Here is a 7,020-nt window from a genome sequence, read left to right as displayed (position 1 = left end):
GAGAGGGACAGGGTCCATCTCAGTGCCTCTGTCCTCACTGCCCTCGACATGGCCCCTTTTCACCATGCGGGGCTCAGGCCGTCAGCTGCTGGCTGAGACGCTCTGTGGGCTGAGGCGGTGCTGCTGATACGTGGGGCTGACTGGCTTCCCGCTTGAGGCGTTTGACACTTGGAACCCAAGGATGGCCCGGACATGGAGGTCACCCGGGCCAGTTTCCTGCCCAGCGGGCACCTGCTTCCCAGCTCCCCTGACAGATGGCCACACAGCAGCTCCTCGACCATCCCTGTGATTCATGATTTAGTGATACAGGAGCCAGGGACAGCTGAGAGTCCTGTGTCTTCTCCATGTCTGCAGAAGGGTCCTACAGTTCCACCTGCCGGGTGGGCGGGAAACTGGCACCCTCAGGCCCCACCCGCCACTCCCATCCCTCCCGCATGTCCTTCCTGCCTCAAGTGGCTCCGCTGGAAGGCAGCGTAGGCTACGGTTGTGGGTGTCGCTGCTTTTGCCGCCCAGGCTCTGCAGGGAATAAGTTCCCTTATTCCCATCTGGGCGTCTGTTCTTCCTCACATACCTGTTTCCCCTTGGTTATCTCCGCCCGTAGCCTGGGGACTTGAGAAAGCCTGCGGTAAGCGTTTGTGTATTTGGCTTGGCTGAGAGTGGGGGAGGGGGAGCGCTCAGGACTGCGTCCGCCTCGGCCTCTCAGCAGTGGTGCAGCCTTGGCCAAGTGGTGCTCTGGGCCTCGGCTTCCTCAGCCATGAAATGGGGGCCAGGCAGCACCTCCCTTGGTTCATGGATTTGCTGAAACATGCTGGGAAAGCACCCAGCACCTTTCCGAGCACTTAGGGAACACTTAACAGACAGCAACGATACGGATCAATGTCACTGTCAGAAGGCTCGATGTCGATCCCTGAGGTCGTCCGGGGGACACAGCGCTGCCCCGTGGTTACCTCCCCAGATGCCCCCAGGGATGCCCACCTCTGCTCCTGTCGGGTTCTGAGCAGGGTGGTGGCGCCCCTGGTGTTCTGACAGTGGCTGTGTCTCAGTTCGGATGCTCTCAGACAGACCCTGGGATAAGTCTTCAAGGGCAAGCAGTGTTGGGGATGGAGGGGAGTGGGGCAGTGGGACAGGGAGAGGGGTGGCCCATGGCTGCTTACCCCGTGGGGACTCTGGGAGCCAGTGTGAACCTTCTCCCCAGGGCTCTCTCACCAAGGGCGAGGCTGCTCCAGGGCGGTGATGTCCAGGCACTCCTGACTGTCAGGTCCTGGCAGACGGAAGAGTGAGCCCCCAGGCAGGTGCACAGCTGTGCCCTTTCCAAAACACATCTGGATCTTAGCCTGCGGTGTGGGTGGGACACCGTCTTCTGATCTCAGACCCAGGAGTAATGGCTGATCGTAATATCTGCTCTTGTATTTGTCAGCGTTCTCTTCCTCTCTGACTAGCCAATTTCCGTGTCCCTCGATTCTCTGTAATAGTTAATAATTCTGTATATTAAGCATCCCCTGTGATTTTGACACAAAGCTAATGTGTGGTTTTGGCTCCTGATTGGACTCTGATGGATGAAGAATTGGTACTGGGAGTGGTCCCAGGAAATGGACGTTTGGGAATGGGCTGGTGTGGGCAGGTGTGCAGACATATTAGGGCTCAGGAGATGTTGGGGCCTGGACAGTGTCTTCTGCAGACCGTCGCCTGCAGCAGTGACGGTGGCCGTGCTGCCGGCCGGCAACACAGAGCACTTTGGTGATTCCAAGCCCGATACTCCTGGTAGGACAGCTTTGGGGTGGCTGTCCCTGCAAATCCACAAGACTTGTTCCGCCCAGGCCTTAGGTGCCCGAGCTATGGGGACGCTGGGCAGCTGCCCATCCAGCGCTGCTTCTCTTTGCTGGGCACTGGCCCTCACCAGGCAAAGCTGGCATCTCCCCAGGAATTGTTTCCTCATGGCACGTGGCCAGCTTTGTCAGCAGGGAAGGAGTCTTACCCCGTCCAAGCTAACCTAATCCCCACTGTATGCGCGTTGACATACGTCTTAGGTGCACAGCTGGGGTGGGCTGAAGAACGGCCCCCGGAAGAGCCCCAGGCCTCATCCTGGAACGTGTGAACGTTACTTATGTGGCAGAAAACACTGAGATGTGACTGAGCGAAGGGCCTTGAGATGGGAGACCGCCCTGGGTTACCGGGTAGGTGCAGGTGCAGTCATAGATGTCTTTTACAACGTGTGACATGGCCGGCCAAAGAGGAGCGGTCAGGGGAGGAGGAGGTGCACACTGCAGTGGAGCTGCCATAAGCCAGGGCCACCTGGGGCCACCAGCAGCTGGGAGAAGCAGGCAGCGGGCTGTCCCCTAGGGCCTGTGCTGAGACCTGATCTCAGCCCTGGGAAGCTGCCGGCAGACTCCTGGTCTCCTGTGCGAGAACAGATTTCCATGGGCTTGAGCCACCCATGTTGTGCTCCTTTGTCACAGCGTTGTAACAAAATGCAGCACATTGATAGCACATGAACTGCACTGCACACGAGGGACTTCTGCGGTGGTGACCCCTGCGGTGGTGGCCTCTGTGGTGGTGGCCTCCGTAGTGGCCTCTGTGATGGTGGCCTCTGCGGCAGTGGCCTCGCGGCGGTGGCCTCTGCGATGTTCTGACCGGCGAGGGAGAAGCCTCGGTTTTCACATGTGTGTGTAAATAACTGACCACGGCTCCCTCTCTTCCTCCTCCGCAGTGTTGATTGGGGGACATGTCAAGCTGTAGAAGCTTGAGTGACCTGGCAGTTACACGTGCAGTGACCGCTGCTGGGGCTGATGGGCTCCCTCAGCTCCGGTCCTAGGAGCCCTGTCTGGGGCGGGCGCCGCGGAGCTGAAGGAGGGGGCCTGGCACTCCCACCATCCTTCTCTCTCTCCTTACTCAGGCCACAGAGGCGGGTGTGAGTGAGGGGTGCAGGTGAGCAAAGGGCTGAGCTGAGTCTAACTCTGGGTGAAGGGTTTTGTGTCTCTGTCCTGCTCCGGGAGCCCCCATTGAACCCCATACGTTTCTGGATTTCATAAGGCAAACGCCTGCCTTCAGAGAGCTTGCATCCTGACTGCCGGTGTGAAGAAGTGTGTGGGAGCCAAGCAGGGGACTGTCCTTCCTGCCGGTCAGCTCTTGGGACCCGGCGTCCCTACACCCTCTCACCTGATTTTCCTGGTGGACCACTGCAGACGTAGTGGGTCCCACCACCACAGACATGGAGGAATCCCTGAGCGGCACCATTCAGCATGGCACCCACGACCACCCGTGGCTGCTGGGCCCTGGGCACGTGGCGGGTTTGGACTGATGTGTGCCGTGCGTGTAAACTGTCCATGGGGCCCAGGGACGGACGCAGGACAGAGAATGTGAACTCCCTCACCGATCACTTTTATGTGGATTACAAATGGTATTTTGAATCCATTCTGTTAAGTAAAAACAAATCACAAGAATTACTTTTGCTTCTAATTTTTTAAAAATGTGGCTACTGGAAAATGTACTGTGGTACATGAGGCTCGCATGGTATTTCTGTGGGCAGCCCCAGAGGCTGGCAGTCCCTCTCCCTGGTCTGTGCCAGCTGTAGGCCCAGGGGGACTGGTTTGTTTGCTTTGTCAGAAGGGACTTTCCAAGGAGTCACTGTGGAACGCTAGGAGGGGTTGGCCAGGGCCGTGGTGTCTTTTCTGGAAGGGCTGCCTGGACCCAGGGATGAGGGGCAGGCAGACGGGCGTCTCCCCTCAGGAGCCGTGTTCTGCGATAGGAGCAGAAACCAGTGCGTCTTCGGGATGAGCCAGCCGTGGTGGAGGCAGGACGCGCCAACAGCAAGGGACAGAGAGATGAGATGTGAGCTCTGTGGGCAGAGACCTCGCTGCCCGAGTGGGGGTTGAGTTCCGGGTTAGAAGTGGGAGCCAGGACGTTCACAGAAAGCAGCTTTCTTATTGGGCTACAGGCGAAGGATTGTAACATCACTTTGCTATTTTATAATAGTTACACGTTAAAAAAATGTTTTATTGTGGTAAAAGATACATAACATAAAATTGACCTTTGTAACCATTTTTAAGTGTCCAGTTCAGTGGTAAGTAAGTTCCCGTTGTTGTGCAACTGTCAGGACTATTTCCAGAACACCTTCGTCTTCTTAACCAGAGACTGCCCCCCTGAATCACTGAGGCCCCACTTCCCCTCCCGCAGCCCCTGGCACCACTTCCTGTCTCTGTGGCCCTGCCCCATCTAGGGACCTCACGTAGGTGGGACTGTGCAGCATTTGTCCTTGTGTGTCTGGCTTCTGTCACTGAGCATTATGTCCTCAGGGTCCATCCATGTGGCAGCACGTGGCAGAATACAGCGTAACGTTTCTAAAGCCCTTCCAGGTAGCGTCTGTCACCCCGTTGGTTCTCCTGCACCCGGTAGACAGGTTGCACTGACCCTGGGCTATAGATGAAGACACTGAGGTCGTCACCGAGGCTCCCTGGGATGTGCCCAGTGGTCACATGGCCTGTGACTAGGGGTGATGACTGGGTCCTCTGACCTTTCAGGCTCTGCCCGCTTCACCCTGGCCGAGTGACACTGGCACGTCCATGGCTTCGCCAACACACCCCACCCACCTTTCTCATAGTGACTGTTACATAAATAGAAAATGAAATCAGCTCTGGAAGAAAATCTTGTTGCTTTAAGTATCTCCCTGTTTTCCCTCCCCCCTCTCTTGAGATGAGAATAACTCCAAGTGATGGGACAGGTCACTTTATAAATACTGTATAACCTGAGATGATGGGTCCAATTTGAAGCCTGTTGACAGTGAGGCTTTGAAGGATGGGTTCCAGGCAGGGTGCGTGCGCACGCTCGGAATACAAATCAGTAATTTATGAGGAGAAGGGCACGTTATGCAAATTCAAGGTATTGGCATTGTGTCTGCGGCAGTTAAATGCTAGGATCCCACAGAGGGAGGGGGCTAAGCTGCAGCGAGTCCTCAGCCCCGCAGCGCTCACAGGCTCAAACGCGTGGCTGTCGATGATGACCAGAAGTCAGCAGAGGGGACTCAGAAACAACAGCGGCCTGTCCCCAGTGGGCCTAGCTTCCTGGAGCTGTGGGACATCTCTGTTCTCTGCTAGCCAAGGAATGGCCCCAGTGCTGCAGAGGCCAGAGTGTCTTCTGATGGCAACAGGGGGAAGCGCCCAGGACCGGCCAGCACCAGGTGGAGGTGTGGCGGGGTGGCCTGAGCTCACCCGCTTGACCGGCTCGTCTGTCTTCAGAGCAGCTCACGTGGGCCAGGGTGTGTTCCCACCCAGCCTCATTACTCCTGTGCATTTAGCAGCTCGGAGGAAGTTAATCCCTTGAGGTTTTACCCAGTTTTCGTTTTTCTTGTCATAACCATGGAAGACCGACCTTTGAGCCCTCAGCACGGGGCCTGAATAGGAAGTGATTTACGGCGAGTGGATCGTGTGGCGCCCCAGTGGGCCTGCAGGAAAGGGCTGCAGCACCCCCGTCGCAGTCCTGATCGCCCCTGAGCAGCAGTTGCCACGACAGATTTTCATGCTTCCCCACCAAACGAGAGCCCACTCCTCAGAGATTATGAAAATTGTGTTACCTTGAATTCCAAGTAGACAGACAGACAGACAGATCGCTGCATCGGTGCCTGCATTTCCAGGCTGCGGACAGCCTCGTTGAACTTTCCGCGGTGGTCAGTGCTCTGCCTGGGCTGTGAGCTATGATGTCACGTCCTGTTTCCAGTGAGGACAGTGGGGCTGTCGGCAGGGAACCGCGGCTTCCCGTGATCTGCTTGCAGAAGTCTTTCCTGCTCGGCTTTGTAGGACAGACGTAACCAGAAGTCACTTAATGTCGTTTGCTACAAAGGAGGAGGAGGGAGGTTGGGGAAGTTGAAGGGGAAAGGGTGTATCCGCTGCTCCGCCTAACAGACGACCTCCCAAGTGTTACAACAATTATTTCTTTTTATTGCTCACAAGTCTGTGGGTCAGTGGGGGCTCAGCTGATCGTGGCTGGGCGCCCGCCTGGGTCTGCAGATGGACTCAGTGGCTCTGCTCCAAGCTGAGTTGAGCTGGGGCCGCTCTGTCTTCTATCCCCTGCCGGGACCGGGAGCCCACCCAGGGCAGCGGCAGAGGCACAGCAGAGCCGGTGGGAAGGTCCCAGGCTGCTTCTGGCCTAGGCTCGGGGACGGCGTTCCATCTCTTCCGCCTCATCCGATTGGCCAAACGAGTCACAGGCTCCGATGAGTAACGGGTGGCAAGCGGGACTCCACCTCTTTAGTGGGAAGAATTGCAGCGTCACAGGGTGAGCGTGAAGCTTGGGAGGAGGAGCCCACACTTCCCGCCACGGACAGCCTCGCCCGCCATAGCTGGGGAGGAGACGACGGGTGCTGCTGTATACTTGGTGTTTCCCATGGGCTGTCGTTACCAAACTAAGCATTCGGTGTACATGATCGTATTTGTCCCTTATAGGAACCCAATACGAGAGTCACTATTACCCCACTTTATAGGTGAGCAAAGTGCGGCTGAGAAAGGTTAAGTAACTTGCCCGGGTGGATGACAGGGGAGCCAGGGTTCCATTTCAATTGAGGTTTGCCTGACGCCCAAAGCCAGACTCCCTGCCGCCCGCCTTTCAGCCTTTGTAGCCCTGCCGCCCCGCCCTCACCCCTGTTCTGGGCCTCCCCCCCTCACTTTGTGGATGGGCGGATGGACAAATGGGTGGGTGGGTGGACAGATGGCAGGTGGGCAGGTGGGCGGGTAGACAAGTGGAGTCAGGGTCTCCAGCGGCCTTAGCGTCTTTCTGATGTGTCCCCCTCGTGTCACCACGCCAGCCTGCGCCTGGGGAGATTTCCTCTCCTCTGGAGCTCTTCGTGAGCCACGTCTCACCAGCTGGGTTGCAGGAGTGCCACCTGAAGGAGCCCAGAAGGAGAACCTGGTCCTGGGAAGGCAGACGGCATGGCCAGGGTCCCTCGGGGAGAGCAGCCTGGAGGCCGGAGCAGGGTCCCCGTCCTCTCTGCCAGCCGTGCGTGGCCCCCACACCCAGAAGATAGGGCAGGAG

At 57.5% G+C, this 7,020-nt stretch overlaps 1 long non-coding RNA gene across 1 annotated transcript; it reads right to left on the bottom strand.

Moving 5' to 3' along the window:
- Positions 1-3,450: 3,450 nt before the first annotated feature.
- Positions 3,451-6,199, bottom strand: LOC109383671 (uncharacterized). The gene is made up of 2 exons (XR_002124254.1): positions 5,567-6,199; positions 3,451-4,600 (listed from the first exon to the last, which is right to left on the bottom strand). It is a non-coding gene; the product is annotated as an uncharacterized LOC109383671 (long non-coding RNA).
- Positions 6,200-7,020: the final 821 nt, after the last annotated feature.

This window comes from Hipposideros armiger, unplaced genomic scaffold (genome assembly GCF_001890085.2).
Source record: "Hipposideros armiger isolate ML-2016 unplaced genomic scaffold, ASM189008v1 scaffold_87, whole genome shotgun sequence".
In the NCBI taxonomy this organism is placed as follows: domain Eukaryota; kingdom Metazoa; phylum Chordata; class Mammalia; order Chiroptera; family Hipposideridae; genus Hipposideros; species Hipposideros armiger.
The sequence above is the reverse complement of the archived record's forward strand: the minus strand, read 5'-3'. Positions and strand labels throughout refer to the sequence as shown.